Source organism: Lissotriton vulgaris, chromosome 1_1 (genome assembly GCF_964263255.1).
Source record: "Lissotriton vulgaris chromosome 1_1, aLisVul1.2, whole genome shotgun sequence".
Lineage (NCBI taxonomy): Eukaryota > Metazoa > Chordata > Amphibia > Caudata > Salamandridae > Lissotriton > Lissotriton vulgaris.
Genome location: NC_141685.1, coordinates 1,660,757,205 through 1,660,773,354, shown reverse-complemented (window position 1 = coordinate 1,660,773,354; position 16,150 = coordinate 1,660,757,205). Strand labels below are relative to the sequence as shown.

At 41.9% G+C, this 16,150-nt stretch overlaps 1 protein-coding gene across 1 annotated transcript in view; it reads left to right on the top strand.

The window, feature by feature from the left end:
- The window catches only part of LOC147751001 (nucleotide-binding oligomerization domain-containing protein 2-like), a 343,212-nt gene that overhangs the window by 134,924 nt on the left and 192,138 nt on the right, over positions 1-16,150 (top strand). The window lies entirely within an intron of this gene.

Sequence of the window (16,150 nt, the reverse complement as noted above, 5' to 3'; positions counted from 1 at the left end):
TCGTGCCGTTCTCCTAGTCTGCCATGACTTGGATAACAATTGAACATTAAAATCATTAACTAATTCACATGTCTAACGACATTCTTCACTTTAAATTCAACTTTCTACGCCAGACAAAATATGCTCTACATTTAGAAGAACATTATTCCTGTAATCCTTAAGCATCAGTCCTTGGTTGGTCATGTTCACCCAGGACGTCAAAGATGCACATGCATCTCCTCATCTCCGTTCAATCCCCGTGAGCTCCTGGTTTTGAATTTTATTATTCATTTTGATTCAATGCGTTTAATTTCTTGTTTCTGTCTCCACCTCGTTCATTATCCTTTACCATTGCAATTCCTGCATACTTTATGTCTTTCCAGGTTTTTCCAGGATGACTTTTCAGATGTTTTGCAATGGCATAACTGTAATCATTGTTCTGGATTGATCATATATGCTCTAGTATTCTCTTTTTGAGCGGACAAATCGTTGACCCAATATATTTCATACCACAGCAGCATTGTAATTGATAGACCACAAACTGTAATTCACAAGTTATTTTGTCTCTTATCTCAAAGTTTCTTCCTCTTGGATCTTTTAAACACTTTAGGTTTAGCCCAATTGTACATGCTTTGCATGATTGGCATTTGGTGAATCCATGTTGTCGTTTATCCAACCATGTAGCCGGTTTCTGTGTCTTTTTTAGAACACTCCAATATTTTGTTAGAATGTGTCGTATCTTGAAGCTTTCCTTTGAGTAGGTAAGAATCAGTCGAGGTTTGTCATCATCTGCTTTGGTATCACATTTGTCCTTCGATATGAGAGTTTCTGTTCGTGTTTTGGCTCTCGTTCTTTGTTCCCCTCGTAATATGTCTGCATGTTTGTAACCACGGGTGGCAAACGATCCTTAGTTTCCTTGAATTTGTTTTCCATTTCTGATGATTCAGAGCAGTTACATTTCATACGTAAAAAATTGCCATAGGGAATACTTTGCTTTAATGATGTAGGGTGGAAGCTTGTGCCATGTAGCACACTATTTGTAGATGTCTTCTTTCTTAAGACTGTTGTCTCCAATTTATTGTTCTTCACATAGACTTTTGTATCTAAAAAGTCTATTTCTGTTTTCTGAATGTTGAAAGTGAATTTCAATCCCACTTCATTTTTGTTGAGGATTTCTATGTATTTCATCAGTTTTTGTTTCGGACCTTTCCAGAGGAGGAACAGGTTGTCTATGAACCTGAGCCATAATACCACGTCCGTGGTATAATTTTCATTCTCTTCTCTCCAAGCTATGTTTTTCTCCCGCCAACCCATGGTGAGGTTGCCATAGCTTGGAGAGAAGGCACACCCATGGCACAACTGCATATCTGTGCATACAGATTTTTATTAAACAAGAACACATTGTTGGTTAGACAAAAGGTTATCATATCTAACAGCATATTTGTATGTCTTAGCTCAGATATTGGTCTTTGTTTTAAGAAGTACTTAATTGCTGTTAGTCCTATGTCGCGTTGTATTGACGTGTACAAGACACAACATCTATTGTAGGCAACCAATATTCAAAATGCCACTCCGTTTCCATGATTGTTCTTAGAAAATCACCGGTGTCTTTGGTAAATGAATTGAGTGTAGGAACAATGGGTGCCAGGAAGTAGTCCACATATGATGCGACGGTTTCACACAATGATCCACAGCTTGATATTATAGGACGGGCAGGTGGATTGTGCAATGTTATTTGAATTTTTGGCAGAAAATATATAGTTAGAATTATTGGATGTGTCGCAGTGAGGTAGTTTACCTCCTCTTTACTGATTAATGCCTTTTCTTGCCATGCACGAATTGATTTATGTAGATCGTTCATCATATCAACAGTTGGATTTCGTTGTAGTAGTTTGTAATTTGTCACGTTGTTAAGTTGATGATTGGCTTATTCCACATAGTTTGTTTTGTTCTGAATAACTATGTTGCCCCCTTTGTCTGCCGGTTTTATTTCTATTGGGGGATTTGTCTGGAGGGCTTGTAAGGTTAAGCATTCCTTCTTAGTTACATTTTCTTTACTGGTTGTTGTGTTCCTCATGACTTCTAGTTCTGCCACAACTAGGTCATGGTGGTGTCTATACGATTGCCTGGGTATAAGACAGGACAAAATTGGGACTTTCTTTTCAGGTTTGTTTTAGATTCTGAACTTGTTGGGATTCCCTTTTCAGAGATTACTTGAGTGTCAGTGTGTTCAGTCTCTTCTAGTTGGTGTGTCAATTCATAGGCAGTTTGTAAGCTTGTTGCATCCGCAACTGTAAACACTTCTTGTTCTATGCTTGGCGTGGGCTCATTAGATGTTGTTTCCACCCCTTCCCCACTTCTCTTTTTTGCAAAGAACTTTTTAAGCTTTAATTTTTGAATGTATTTATACACATCAATTCTTGTTTCTTCCTCGTACTGGTGTTTGTCTGGGCAAAATGTTAGTCCTTTTCTCAACAAAGTGTTTTCAGGTTCTGTTAGTGTATAATCAGATAAATTGACAACCACATTTGGATCCGTTCTCATTGGTTTGGTTCTTAACACTTTTTTGGTACTGTCCTGTTTCTCAGAGGATACCTTTGATTTGTGACTTCTCCTGGTTTTCCTCCTTGGTTTAGGCGCACCGCTTGTCCTCTTCCTCTTCCTCTGATTTGCGGGTTCCCCCGTCCTCTTCCCCTTGTTTTTGTATTTTGTTGATCTTTGTAAAGGATTTGCATTTCCTCTAAAAAAGAAAGTTTCATTGATCCCAGTGTTGTTTGTTCGCCCTCACTTGCTTCTGATTCGGTCTCACTTTGAGTGGTGTCATTTTGGAGAGGTTGTGGACTCACATGTTGTTGCTTTTTAAGGATCTCGAAGCGCTTAGCAAATGTAAAAATTGTGCCGTTTTCGAAATCAGACTTGTCTTGTCTGAATTTCCGCTGTTTCCTTTCTTGAATCTCATCATCATGTTTGTCCAAATTTTTCTCCATCATTTGGCGCAGATTTTTAATTGTATCATCACTTTCTCCTAGGGCTTGTATTTGTTCTTCCAAATCCTTCATTTTAGTATGGAGATCTTCAACATTTTTCTTTGTATGCTTGATTATGATTAAAATCATTCCGCGTGAGCAGTCCATAATATTTCGTCCCCATTCCGCCAACATTTCTACACACGTGTCTGGGTGATTGGGCCGAGTAAAAATTCGTAGCCCTCTAGGAAGTTCGATATATTTCTCTTTAGTTATTATTTCCCAGCTTCGTGAGATTTCTTTGCGCAATATTTTTTCCATTTGTTGGAACAGTTGTTTTATAGTTGGATTCATGGTTTTAGATGTGCTTGTTTTGCTGGTTGTCACATTTGAGCCGGACACGTTTTTCATGAACATACTCTGCCTTCTCAAGGCGCATGGCAGCTCGTTTTTCCATTATGCATGTCAACACTCCAAAAACTCAGGATGTAGTTCTTATAATGGTCCTCTTTTACAAATCGAGAGGAACGTGTTTATTCAAATTGCGTGACACGTTCGTTCCTTGTGGGGAAATGTATTCTGTTCCAATGTTAAGGGAATCACTGCTCCCTTTCCAGAAACCGAAGATTTATGAAGTGAGTGTTTGTCTGACTTTAATTCAGGCACAGAAAAGCTCCGCTTTCGTAGTCAAAGTTGTGGGCGTTAAATACACTCGCTATAGCATTCAAAAGAAATGGAAATGCATGACACTGGAGTTAATTGTTTGACTTACCCGGGAGACTCCCGTCGCTGTCGGTGTCCTCCGACACTTTCAGTCGGCACTCAAACGGTAAACTCCAGATTCGTTCTCTTTCCATTTCAGTTCACGTTACATTGTTTTTAAGCCAAGATAAAGGGTTTCTTAGCGGCGTAGATGTAAGATTCAGTTTGAAACCGCCGCAATCCCAAGGCTTACAAAGATGTTCAGCGTTTCCCAAATCACTTTGTTTTCACAATGTCAGAATGCCTGGCTCTCCCCCGAGTTTCAATGAATTCCGAGCAAATGTCCCAAGCGGGGGGCGCAGCTTCATAGCTGGTGCTGGCGGCGAGGTTTGGGACAGCCTCGCGAATTATTCATGAGCAAAGACCTTCAATCAAGAAGACGCCGCACACCACTTCAATGGTTATTTCGGTTTATTTGTTTCCTGTAGGTTTTCCCCACCTACGCGTTTTGGACATTAACTGTCCCTGGTCACAGTTAAAAAACTTTTGTCCTTTGTTTATGTTACTTATTTATACTATAGATACCATATGGCTAGTTACGTTGCATTATGGGCTTAGTAGTTTAGTATGCCTTGCTCTTTTTCAAGCTTATCCTCGTTTTTGGCAGGCATTTCACGAGACATGAAGGAGATTGTTTAGCGCTTGTGATTTATAAGCGTGCGCCGTATACTGAGTAGTGATTGTCAGGATAATTCCTGAACCTACATAACATGCTAGTGTAAGATTTTACTAGGCGCATAATTCATGACTGAGTGTCAACGAGTTTAAATTGGCTAAGTGCCTTTGTATGACTCTGTCCCCATTGTGTCGTTCGTGCCGTTCTCCTAGTCTGCCATGACTTGGATAACAATTGAACATTAAAATCATTAACTAATTCACATGTCTAATGAAACTCTTCATTTTAAATTCAACTTTCTACACCAGACAAAATCTGCTCTACATTTAGAAGAACATTATTCCTGTAATCCTTAACACCTTGGCTGCTGAGGGGGTTTCCCCTCCTGTGCTGCAAATGCTTGAATACTATAGTTTCATGACAAGGTCAACTCGTCATAAGCACAGCGCAGGTAACACCCATGACGAGTTGACCTTGTCATGAGCATGGAAGTGGTTAAGCATCAGTCCTTGGTTGATCATATTCACCCAGGACGTCAAAGATGCACATGCATCTCCTCATCTCCGTTCAATCCCCATGGGCTCTGGTTTTGAATTCTATTATTAATTTTGATTCAAGGCGTCTTAATTTCTTGGTTCTGTCTCCACCTCGTTCATTATCCTTTACCATTGCAATTCCTGCATACTTTATGTCTTTCCAGGTTTTTCCAGGATGACTTTTCAGATGTTTGCAATGGCATAACTGTAATCATTGTTCTGGATTGATCGTATGTGCTCCAGTATTCTCTTTTTGAGCGGACAAATCATTAACCCAATATATTTCATACCACAGCAGCATTGTAATTGATAGACCACAAACTGTGATTCACAAGTTATTTTGTCTCTTATCTCAAAGTTTCTACCTCTTGGATCCTTTAAACACTTTAGGTTTAGCCCAACTTTACATGCTTTGCATGATTGGCATTTGGTGAATCCATGTTGTCATTTATCCAACCATGTAGCCGGTTTGTCCCTTTTTTTTAAAAAACAATTTTTATTATTTTTCAGTGTAACAAACATACACGTTGACATTCAATATGACAATAGCACTGTAGAGATAAAAATAGACAATCATGTACACCCGAAATTTCTTTTTACAGTATCATTCGCGATATATCACTATTCATGTTGCTTAGGTCTACTACCCCTTGATAATTTTCTTATTCCCCTCCCTTTTCCTCTTCATCTTCATCGGAGCTAGAGACATCATCTTCCGGCAATGGGTCACATATGTTCCCCCTATATACATTACAAGGAGTCCACACTTTGTTCCATTTGCGAGGGCTATCCCTAGTTACATACACTGCACGTTCTGTAATCATAAGCATGTCCATGTGCCTGTTCCACATCGCTAAGGTAGGTAGTTCCGGCGCGCCCCACTTCTGTGCTATATCTCTCTTTGCCACCATAATGCCCAACGTGTCCCATATTTGACCATATCTGGATAAGCCATTCGGCTCCCAAACGTTCAAGATACATTTACGTGGCTCTGGTACTAGCGAGACCTCAAGTGTTTGTGAAATAGTATGCATCACTTGTCTCCAGTAGTCGGTTACTAATGGGCATTCCCAGAGGGTATGGATTAGTGTCCCCTCCTCCCGCATCCCGAAGACAATAGGGATGTGGTGCCCTTTGCAGCTTGTGTAGTATGGTTCTAGTGTAATATATCCTATGTAGGATTTTGAGTTGTACCAGTCTGAACTTGGCTGAAATTCCCACCTCCCTCGGGGACGCCAGCGCCAGCGCCAGCGCCTCATTCCACTCTGTATCGTCCATGTCGCCCACCTCTTCCACCCATCTCTCTCGTAATTTCAGTGTAGGGTCTGCTAGGTTATTGGTCAGCTTTCGGTAGGTAAGTGAAGTTGCAGCATGGTGCATGTATTCAGTGACTAGCCTGTCCTCTAGTGGAGAGGATTCCGGGACGTCAGTGTCTTGCGGTATGGCCTGCAGCAATGCATGTCTGATCTGCACGTACCTGTACGTTTCGTTCACTCCTAAGTTATATTGTTGCTGGAGCAGGGTGAATGGGATCACTGTTCCCCTGTCCTACAGGTCTCCCACCGTGGATATTCTGATGCTGTCCCATTGTGCAAACCCCGTACTTCGCCGCAGTGGTGCCAGTGCCTTGGTATCCCAGAGCGGGGTGAGCTTTGTAATCGTACCCTTCCAACCCAGTTTCGCCTGTGCTGCATGCCATATAGTGGCCGTGTGTTTCGTGGGCCCAATCAATTTTGCTGCCTGGCCTCTGTCATAGAGTACTGATAGTATGCTGTCTGTGCCTAATTGTGCCCTGTCAGCCCTATAAGCTGGGTCTTCCTGAGGCTCTTGATTGAAGGTCTTTGTATATATATATATATACACACACAATTATATGTCCAACCATTGCTCCCCTCGTGGCCCCGAGGAGCATGGCTGCAAATCGGATTAAAGGAGATTCTTTCAGTTTTGGGTGTGCCGCTTAAATGCTCCTCGGGGCCGTGAGGGGAGCAATGGTTGGACATACTTCACGGCACAGCCCAGTGCCGGAAGAAGCAGGCATCACCTCTACCCAGACATTAGAGGGCCCGCCTGAGCTTTTGAAATTCATGCTCGAGGCGGGACAAAACTGAACTCAATGATTGTTTTTTGTTTTTGCATCCCAACAGGATTCACGCAAAGACTACTGAGACCAGGATGCATTGTGCTAATCACGTGATTCATTTGAGACAATATTAGTTGAACTCACCTGTGGGATTCTCAGCAGTCATGATGGTGGAATGCCCGTGATCAAGACGTAATGTTGAAACACGTTGGGCGCTATTTGTGAAACGCTGGCTGCAAATCGGATTAAAGGAGATTTCTTCAGTTTTGTGTGTGCCGCTTAAATGCTCCTCGGGGCCGCGAGGGGAGCAATGGTTGGACATACTTCACGGCACAGCCCAGTGCCGGCAGAAGCAGGCATCACCTCTACACAGACATTAGAGGGCCCGCCTGAGCTTTTGAAATTCATGCTCGAGGCGGGACAAAACTGAACTCAATGATTGTTTTTTGTTTTTGCATCCCAACAGGATTCACGCAAAGACTACTGAGACCAGGATGCATTGTGCTAATCACATGATCCATTTGAGACAATATTAGTTGAACTCACCTGTGGGATTCTCAGCAGTCGTGATGGTGGAATGCCCGTGATCAAGACGTAATGTTGAAACGCGTTGGGCGCTATTTGTGAAATCCTGGCTGCAAATCGGATTAAAGGAGATTCTTTCAGTTTTGGGTGTGCCGCTTAAATGCTCCTCGGGGCCGCGAGGGGAGCAATGTTTGGACATACTTCACGGCACAGCCCAGTGCCGGCAGAAGCAGGCATCACCTCTACACAGACATTAGAGTGCCCGCCTGAGCTTTTGAAATTCATGCTCGAGGCGGGACAAAACTGAACTCAATGATTGTTTTTTGTTTTTGCATCCCAACAGGATTCACGCAAAGACTACTGAGACCAGGATGCATTGTGCTAATCACATGATTCATTTGAGACAATATTAGTTGAACTCACCTGTGGGATTCTCAGCAGTCGTGATGGTGGAATGCCCGTGATCAAGACGTAATGTTGAAACGCGTTGGGCGCTATTCGTGAAACCCTGGCTGCAAATCGGATTAAAGGAGATTCTTTCAGTTTTGGGTGTGCCGCTTAAATGCTCCTCGGGCCGCGAGGGGAGCAATGGTTGGACATACTTCACGGCACAGCCCAGTGCTGGCAGAAGCAGGCATCACCTCTACACAGACATTAGAGGGCCCGCCTGAGCTTTTGAAATTCATGCTCGAGGCGGGACAAAACTGAACTCAATGATTGTTTTTTGTTTTTGCATCCCAACAGGATTCACGCAAAGACTACTGAGACCAGGATGCATTGTGCTAATCACATGATTCATTTGAGACAATATTAGTTGAACTCACCTGTGGGATTCTCAGCAGTCGTGATGGTGGAATGCCCGTGATCAAGACGTAATGTTGAAACGCGTTGGGCGCTATTTGTGAAACCCTGGCTGCAAATCGGATTAAAGGAGATTCTTTCAGTTTTGGGTGTGCCCCTTAAATGCTCCTCGGGGCCGCGAGGGGAGCAATGGTTGGACATACTTCACGGCACAGCCCAGTGCCGGCAGAAGCAGGCATCACCTCTACACAGACATTAGAGGGCCCGCCTGAGCTTTTGAAATTCATGCTCGAGGCGGGACAAAACTGAACTCAATGATTGTTTTTTGTTTTTGCATCCCAACAGGATTCACGCAAAGACTACTGAGACCAGGATGCATTGTGCTAATCACATGATTCATTTGAGACAATATTAGTTGAACTCACCTGTGGGATTCTCAGCAGTCGTGATGGTGGAATGCCCGTGATCAAGACGTAATGTTGAAACGCGTTGGGCGCTACTTGTGAAACCCTGGCTGCAAATCGGATTAAAGGAGATTCTTTCAGTTTTGGGTGTGCCGCTTAAATGCTCCTCGGGCCGGGAGGGGAGCAATGGTTGGACATACACAATTATATATATATATATATATATATAACTGGCAAACACGATGTCGGCGGACGCACAAAGAGGGAGAGAGGTGGCGGCTCTCACAGCGTTTGACGACTCCCCGGCTGGGGGGTCGAAGGTGATCACCTCCGAGGAACCAGGTGCAACGGGAGGTTCCAGCGTCCGTGAAAAGTTCAAACTTCTAGAAAAACTCCTCAAATGCGAACAGTCTAAGTGGTGGGAACATCGCTCCCTGAGCAGATACCTTGAAGTAAATCGTATTCCTCGGGGAATAAGAGTTATGCTGGCCCCGAGTTACGAATATCCGGATCCAGAAATGCTCAGGGAGTGGGCAGAATGCAACTTGGACTCGTCTCGGCGACTTGTGGAAATCTTGGTGCGTTACGCAGAGAGTGATCGCGTTAAAATTCAGCAACAAATTGACGAGGTAAATGCAGAAATTGACAGTATGAGTGCAGACAATGTGGATATTGTTTTGGACTGTAAAAAATACAGAGAGGAAATGCTGTTGAGAGTGCAGAAGGAGGAAGATTTAATCAGGAAAAGGATAACGTATAAGTTCCAGCGCGATAAGACCGATTACATGGAGGGGCGTATTTTTACATTTGCGCGGAAATATGATGCCATAAAAGCTAAAAAACCACGTGTCACCCCCAATACCTCACTAGTGGCTGCACCATCCCGAGCGAAATCACCTGATACCTCAACCATCACAGACCTCAGTTCAAACATGGACAGTGGTTCAGAGTCTGACGCATCCAGAGGGGCGCCACGGCTGGGGTTTACCCGGTAAACCCGGTATACCCTGGCTCAAGAATTAGATTGTATTCGCCAGGACAGACGGGATACACTGTGCCCCAGAATTCTACCACAGGCAAAAACGCAAACACCAAGCGACGAGAGCGGCGGAAATCCAACGCAAGGCGCAAAACCAAAGAAAAGGAACTGCAACAGACGGTGGAACAACAACAAAAAAAAGTAAGCAACTTGTCTAATATACTTGACAATGGTCTATCTGTGATCAATCTGACATCCACTGCTCTTACTGACTCAGAGATTCAAACTTTGTCGATGGGCTTATCCTTCAGCCAACTAAGTGACTTTAATTATGCTAATACAAGAATAGACCTTTTTAAATTCACACGCAAGTTAAAGTTGCAGAAACATTTTGCTAACAGTAAGTCATGCAACACAGCAGGGAGATCAGATGTTACGCCAATAACTTCGGGGCTTGCTGTGAATGATGTTCCTTTAATGCAGGACATGGAGGCTTTGAGGCTGAAACAGGCTTCCTCACAAAGTACACAGGAGGAGCCAACCACCAACTCGGGTAGATTAACTAAATTTAAACCACGTTCCACATTCACACCTCTCATGCCATATGATAATATTGACATTTTTCACGATGCAACCTTCAAGGAAGTTAAGACATTGTATGCAAAAACATTGAAGACCAAGCAACACTATTACAGGTGCAACAATAAGTACTATAAGCTGGTCAAAAAGATAGTCAGACAGTCTGACAAAGGCGGTAACGTCGTGCTCTGGCCTAGACACCTATACATGGAAGAAGCGTTCCTGCAATTAAATGATTCAAAGCACTGTGATGTAGGGGTGGTGAAAAAAGCACAATCTGACTTTTTCTCAATGTTGATGGGTTGGCGATCGTCTGGACTAATCAGCATGGATGATTTTAAATTTTTAAAAAACGACCACCCCATCACCCCTGTGATATATCTCATCCCAAAAGTGCATAAAAATGCCGACAAACCTCTTGGAAGACCCATTATTTCGGCATGTGGAGGGTTGCTGGAAAACACCACGGCTTATATTGACTCATTCTTGCAAGAATATGTCTCTGTACTCCCATCATACATCCACGATTCAAGCGATTTTTTGAGAAAAATTTATGATGTTGAGTGGGACAAAAACTACTGGTTAATAACACTTGATGTAACATCGCTGTACACCAGTATTGTGACAAGGCATACATTGGTAGCACTATTCATTGTGCCAAGAAACGTGTCCTTGAACATATTAGGGCAATTAGGCACAATAATAGGCAATACCCAGTTGCCAGACATTTCTATGAACAACATTTTCAGAATGAGAAACTGCTGAGGATGGTGGTCATCGACGATGTCCCTAATAACATCCGGGGGGGGCAATCGCAAACTTGCTTTGCGGAAACTAGAGTCTAAATATATCATAGACTTAGAAACTATGATGCCACAGGGACTGAATTCCAGTGAGGAGCTAGCTATCCACTTGCATTAAATATTTTCACTGTATATACAATGATTTTTCTGTAATTACTGTGCGATCATATAATGTATATAGATTTTATGTTGTTTTATCTGCTGCCGTTTATATTTTATTCTGAAAATCATGTGTGTATTGTGAGTTCACTAGTTGATTATATCATTCTGTTTTACTTTTAGGTTGTGGCACATTTTTTGGTGAAGTTGGTTCGGACATTGCCTATACGAAATATTCTATGCACTTTTATTGGGATATACCGTTGCGAATTAATGCCCACTGGGGCGAGACCCTCCGTTCTCTGTGTTGACGCTCATCATAATATTCTGTCTGATGAACTGTGTGCCCACTTGGGCGGGATGAATTGCTTTTGCTTTACAGCATTTATGTTGATAATCAGATATGTGTATTTTGTTGTACATAGCACTAGTCGACACGTGTACTCTTATTGGGAAACATCGTTGCAAATCAATGCCCACTGGGGCTACACCTTTCGTTTTTCGTGTCGACGCTTACTATAATATTGTGTCTGATGAACTGTGTGCCCACTGGGGCGAGATGAATTGCTTTTGTTTTACAACATTCATGATAATAATCTGATATATACAATCTGTTGTACATAGCATTAGTCGACACGTGTAGACATAATATCGATTGGTATTCTCTATACTTCCATGAATCACTTTGACTAGACTAAAATGGCGGAACCATCGTACATTACTGTTTTCTTTATCACTGTGGTGTTAGTCCCTTGTTTATGTTTATTCACTAAAACTGTATTTTAGTGTGCCAACTGTAAAGCTTCTTTAGTGTGATCAAGACGTTAAGTCGAAACGCGTTGCTGTGCAGTCTACATACGATTAAATTATCTGCAATTCATGCGAGGTGTCCGTGGTGATTCTTCCTAACTGAGAGAGTGCTGTGGTGCAATAGTGATTCAGAAAAGGGGGTGGTGATGAACAGAGTGTCTGAATTAAGCAGACCACTCTTACCCAGTCCAAAGATCAGGGCTTGATCCATCACAGTTTTTCAGCTCACTGCACCATCCCAGCTCAGAACTTGGCTATATGCAAATTAGTCTGACCCTGGCCCAGTGCATCATGGGAACAGGGCAGACCAAACTACCAAGCCAATTCTTATACTGGGAAGGAAACAAGCTACCGGGGACCGGTTTCTGGCATTTCAGCCGTCTTCGGCCCGGCTTGCTTGAATCCTGATGGTGCAATGAGCTAGGGACTCACATCTGAGTATACCCTTCCACGCTTATGGTGGACAAAAATGATTCAGAAAAGGGGGTGGTGATGAACAGAGTGTCTGAATTAAGCAGACCACTCTTACCCAGTCCAAAGATCAGGGCTTGATCCATCACAGTTTTTCAGCTCACTGCACCATCCCAGCTCAGAACTTGGCTATATGCAAATTAGTCTGACCCTGGCCCAGTGCATCATGGGAACAGGGCAGACCAAACTACCAAGCCAATTCTTATACTGGGAAGGAAACAAGCTACCGGGGACCGGTTTCTGGCATTTCAGCTGTCTTCGGCCCGGCTTGCTTGAATCCTGATGGTGCAATGAGCTAGGGACTCACATCTGAGTATACCCTTCCACGCTTATGGTGGACAAAAATTATTCAGAAAAGGGGGTGGTGATGAACAGAGTGTCTGAATTAAGCAGACCACTCTTACCCAGTCCAAAGATCAGGGCTTGATCCATCACAGTTTTTCAGCTCACTGCACCATCCCAGCTCAGAACTTGGCTATATGCAAATTAGTCTGACCCTGGCCCAGTGCATCATGGGAACAGGGCAGACCAAACTACCAAGCCAATTCTTATACTGGGAAGGAAACAAGCTACCGGGGACCGGTTTCTGGCATTTCAGCCGTCTTCGGCAAAATTAACCCCCTCATGTTGTTCCTTTTTAAATTGAGTGTTTTCAGACTTACCACTTCATTCCAATCAAGATGGCTTCTGGTGTGCCATACTTTTGTCATAAGTAAGACTGTTAGCGCTCTAGTTGTTCTTTAGAACACTCTGGGACATTCTGTCATTGGGCTATACTTGGGGTACATCTGGGTGATATTTGGGCTAAATTTAGGCTCTTTTGTCTCTGGTGGCCATCTTGGGAGACTGTATGTCAGAATTTTTTAATGAAATTGAAGAGGGTTTGAGAAGTCACTCAAAATGTGCCCTAATTTTTCTTTCTACAGCACTAATCATAATTCATATGGCAAAATATACCCCCTCATTTTGTTCCTTTTTAAATTAAATGTTTTTAGAGTTAACACTTTATTCCAATCAAGATGGCTTCAGGTGTGCCATACCTTTGTAATAAGTAGGACTGTTAGCGCTCTAGTTGTTCTTTAGAACACTCTGGGACATTCTGTCATTGGGCTATACTTGGGCTACATCTGGGTGATATTTGGGCTACATTTGGGCTCTTTTGTCTCTGGTGGCCATTTTGGGAGACTGCATGTCAGAATTTTTTAATGAAATAGAAGAGGATTTGAAAAGTCACTCAAAATGTGCCCTAATTTTTCTTTCTGCAGCACTAATAATACCTTCTATTGCATAATATACCCCTCATTTTGTTCCTTTTTAAATTAAATGTTTTAAGAGTTATCACTTTATTCCCATCACGATGGCTCCAGGTGTGCTATACCTTTGTAATAAGGAGGACTGTTAGCGCTCTAGTTGTTCTTTAGAACACTCTGGGACATTCTGTCATTGGGCTATACTTGGGCTACATCTGGGTGATATTTGGGCTACATTTGGGCTCTTTTGTCTCTGGTGGCCATTTTGGGAGACTGCATGTCAGAATGTTTTAATGAAATAGAAAAGGATTTGAGAAGTCACTCAAAATGTGCCCTAATTTTTCATTCTGCAGCACTAATCATACTTTCTATGGCAAAATATACCCCCTCATGTTGTTTCTTTTTAAATTAAATGTTTTAAGAGTTACCACTTTATTCCAATCAAGATGGCTTCAGGTGTGCCATACCTTTGTAATAAGTAGGACTGTTAGCGCTCTAGTTGTTCTTTAGAACACTCTGGGACATTCTGTCATTGGGCTATACTTGGGCTACATCTGGGTGATATTTGGGCTACATTTGGGCTCTTTTGTCTCTGGTGGCCATTTTGGGAGACTGCATGTCAGAATGTTTTAATGAAATAGAAAAGGATTTGAGAAGTCACTCAAAATTTGCCCTAATTTTTCATTCTGCAGCACTAATCATACTTTCTATGGCAAAATATACCCCCTCATGTTGTTTCTTTTTAAATTAAATGTTTTAAGAGTTACCACGTTATTCCAATCAAGATGGCTTCAGGTGTGCCATACCTTTGTAATAAGTAGGACTGTTAGCGCTCTAGTTGTTCTTTAGAACACTCTAGGAGGCTGCAGTAGAACACAAAGGAATCAACTGACAGTCTCTGTCCTTGTTGGATGTACATGTTTTACTGAGAATGTCAGACTTCATTTTCACATGACTGAGAAAGATAATGTGAATTTACAGAAAATATGCTTTCAGTTTAGCTTATAGATCCCCTTCCAAACCACTGTGGGAAAATCATGAGATATTAGTTTTCTTTCAAACAATATTCATGATATCACAGCAGAAGGTTTTTTCACATGGTAAAATCACCTTAGAACCCACCACAATTCCTAAAACGAGTATGGTACCATCAACAAATGATTTATAATGTAACTAAAGTCCTAAAACCCTCTATTAACTACAATGCTTTTTAATGAGGTGCTATCATGTATATTGGTCCCAAGATGGCTGCCAACACTTCTTGGATGAAGTGCTGACAGCCAATCAGACCTAGCAAAGGCACATCGGGCTAACAGTCCCTACAATTTTGCCAAGGTTCGTGCAAATCCATTCAGCCGTTCGAGCTAAAAGTGAGGCCAACCGCCCTATGGAAATTAACATGGGAAAAACGTGTTTTGGGACCCCCCTTTTTTCTCGGCCCCCCCTTGATGAAACTCTCCCAAATTGTCAGGGGCTGCTCAGAAACAAAATGTTCCATTTTCCTGAAAATTTCAGCCAATTCGGTCCACAAACGCCAAAGTTATTAGACATAGAATTTTCAAAAATCCCATAGAGAAAAAATCCTAACTATATATACCTACTGGCGACCGCCAGTAGGTAATATATATATATATATATATATATATATATATATATATATATATATATATATATATATATATATATATATATATATATATTCACTGAAGAAAACAATGGTTATAGACCATATATAGTTAGGGATTAGCATTTAAAAAACCTTATTTTATTTGCACAAAACCATTGAAATTCCATATATAGTTAGTTGCACTAACTTTATATCGCGGACCCGCAATCCACTGCTAATGATGTCACATATTACATCATTCATGACATGGTCAGTGACATCACTGATGACATCTCAAATGACATCACTGATGACATCACTGATGACATCTCAAATGACATCACTGATGACATCACTGACATCTCATTTGACATTACTGATTACATCACTGATGATATCATTTATGTGATAATACATCTTCAGACTCTAATATAACCTTAGATATACTCAGTGTAAACAGGCACTCACAGACTGTCACACATCCATGGAGTTACTCACACACCTAGTCAGTCATGCAAAGAATCAATCACATCTCCATTTCCTCAACTATACAGTTATACACACCTTACTTATTCAAACGTATAGTAACACATATTTACTCTCTTATACAATCCTTGATACAAGTTCACAATGATTCATACAGCCACTCACACATTCACTGGCTCTTATGTTCAGTTATTTATATATGTCAACTCTCACATGGAGTGTGTTTTACATATGTACTTACTTTGACATGTAGCACTGAGATATCCATTCACTCACCAATATACTCATGCACACAGTCAACTGTCCATACAGCTGTTTCTACTTGCACTTTTGAACCCATACACCTAGGGAATCAACTGCTCACACATCTATGCACAGAGTTATACACCTCCCAG